The sequence below is a fragment of the Bos indicus x Bos taurus genome, chromosome 21 (assembly GCF_003369695.1).
Source record: "Bos indicus x Bos taurus breed Angus x Brahman F1 hybrid chromosome 21, Bos_hybrid_MaternalHap_v2.0, whole genome shotgun sequence".
Taxonomy (NCBI): domain Eukaryota; kingdom Metazoa; phylum Chordata; class Mammalia; order Artiodactyla; family Bovidae; genus Bos; species Bos indicus x Bos taurus.
The window spans coordinates 21,008,166-21,011,042 of record NC_040096.1 but is presented as its reverse complement, the minus strand read 5'-3'; positions in this window follow the sequence as shown (position 1 = coordinate 21,011,042).

Below are 2,877 nucleotides of genomic sequence, written 5' to 3'. Positions count from 1 at the left end.
TGGACAGAGGAGCCTGGCAGGCTACAGTTGCAAAAGAGTTGGAGATGACTTAGTGACTAAACAGGAACAGCAGATAAGTTAAATAATCTGAACAGGTCAGAAATTGCCTGCTGACATCATACTTTAGTGAATTACCTTGCACAGGGAACTCTACTCAGTACTGTGTAATGATCTGCTGTACAGCAAAGTGTATCAGTTATACATATACATATGCCCACTCTTTTTTAGATTCTATTCCCATATTGTGTTTGCTTTTGTCAACAACCCCCCAGACCCCAAATGCAAGTTCCACGAGGGCAGGGATTTACCTCTTCTGCTCACTGTTATATTCTGGCACCCAGAACAGTGCCTGGCACACAGTAGGTGCTCAAAGAGTATTACTCACACCTTCCTTCATCCTTCCAAAATTCCTTGAGTGCTGGTTCTGTGCCCGTACTGTGCTCTGGGCAGGGGCGTGAGTCATCAATAAGACATCCTGGGACTCCCCTGGCAGTCCAGTGCTTAGAACTCTGTGTTTCCACTGCAGGGGGCATGGGTTCGATCACTGGTCGAGGAACTAAGATCCCTCAAGGAACTCAGCCAGGCCCCAAAATAACTAATAAGACATCACTCCTCTCTTTAAGACACTCATGGCCCCTGGGAGCCATCCTTGGGAATGGATGGCGCCAGAAACCTGTGTGCCCTTCCCCCCACTTCATTCCCAAAGTTCCCCTCCATTCACTCCCCTTGCTGTGTGAATGAGGGGAAGTCTTTCCCTGTAACAGCGAGCACGCGTCCCTGAAAGCAAACCTTCCTTCTGGCTCTGCCCGGAGCCAACAAGCAGCCTGGTCCAGTGGAATCAGACAGCCCAGAATTTGACTCTGAATCCTGCTCCCTGGCTTCTCTGAGAACTCCGTTTCTTCATCTGTAGGATGGGACTCCAATATCCACCTTGCAAGGGTTCCACTGCGAGTAGAAGCTGACTAAAGGGTTTGGCCAGAGCAAGCAGTAATCAAAGGCCCCGCTTGCTGACACTGTTCCCGCGGTGTCTGGCTGTGACTTGCAGCAGGCTGCCTCGCGTAGAGAGGACACCCTGGTGCCCCGGGCTGGCACAGCGAAGCCACACTCCAGTCCCCAGCACGCTGGGCAGGCACTCAACCTCAGGTGTTCCACACAGCATTCATGGCTTTTACAAATCTGAGATTCAACTTGACGATGACTTTTTAAAATCCAGCATTGGTGAGGGTGTGTGCTTCCCGCTGTCACACCTGGCTCCTGAGGCATGTGTTTTATTTGGGAAAATCTAGTGATATCTCAGGGCCTCCCAGGTGGCGCTAGTGGTAAAGAACTCGGCTGCCAATGCAGGAGACATAGGAGACACTGGTTGAATCCCTGGGTCAGGAAGATGCCCTGGAGGAAGGCATGGCAACCCACTCCAGTATTCTTGCCTGGAGAATCCCATGAACAGAGGAGCGATATCTATCAAAACAATTCAGCCTCTAGGAATTCACTGAAACCTGTACAAAGACTCACAGACCTGGGTGTACATGAAAATGTTATTTATAATACCAAACAAATAAATAACTTCATTGTCTAACACTAGGGATTTACTAGATAAAACATATGATATATCCTGCCATTAAAAATAGTGTTACAGAAAAAGAATAATATGGGAAGATGTTTACAAAATATTAAATGAGTAAAGCAAATATAAATCAGTATTATAGTATACATCTCTTTCCCTCTCTCGTACTAAAGTTGCCTCTAGATGGTAGGATTACAAATGTTTTCTAGTGTCTTCTTCATGCTTTTCTGCATTTTCTTTTGTGTATTACCTGTTTTGAAAGAAAAATTAGAAAATCAAGCTCATTTTTGCAAAATACAGACTAAGCAGAGATATAACAAATTACATAGTTACATTTTATCTTATATCATGTCGAGATCACTTATGTTAACCTATAGATAATTTCTGATCACAGCTCAATGAACTTGTGAAAACCTTTTAAACTGTCCCTATGATCTTTTATTACTGGACCAGAAAGATCCCCTGGAGAAGGGAAAGGCTACCCACTCCAGTATTCTGGCCTGGAGAATTCCACGGACTGTATAGTCCATGTGACTCGCAGAGTCGGACATGACTGAGCGACTTTCACTTTCATACATATATATGTAAATTCTTAATGCCCTTTTCTTTGGAAATAATGTTAATTTACAGAAAAGTTGCAAAGGTAGTATAGAAAGTGCCCCTCTTCCCACCCCCATCCCTCCTAACTTGCATAACCAGGGTACACTTGTCATAACCCTTAGTGACACTTGTCACTAAGAAATCAGCACTAGTAACTAAACTTCAGACTTTATTTGGATTTCACCAGTTTTCCCATTAACATTCTCATTCTGTGCCAGGGTACAATCCCTGGGTACCATATCGCCTTGATCTGTCCCTGTCTTTTCAGGCTTCCCTGGTCTGTGACAGTTTCTTGGACGTTCCTGGTTTTCCAGGTACCTGTGTGAATTTTGTAATCAGGAAAAGAAAGGGATGAGGACGAAGCAGAAGAAAAGAAGATGAAGATGATGATGGTGATGGTGAAGAGTTATGTCCCGGAATGCCTTCGTTTTTATCTCGGTGGGAGGCAAAGGATCTTCTTTTCCTTTCTCTGCTCACCAGTACAAAACGGGGAAAGCAGTTGCTGCCTCGCATCTGTGGGATCCACAGAGGCTGGGTGCCTTAATCCCTCCCTGCCTTCTGCCCTCTCGGTTCCTGCGCCCGCTACCGTCCCTCCCGCCCCCCACCCCGATGCGGGGGCCCTTGGCTACTGGGCGACCCCGGGGCCGCGGGTCCCCTCTCCGGTTGGGCGAGCGCGCGGGCGGCACCCGGATCAACTGTTCCACAACACCCGA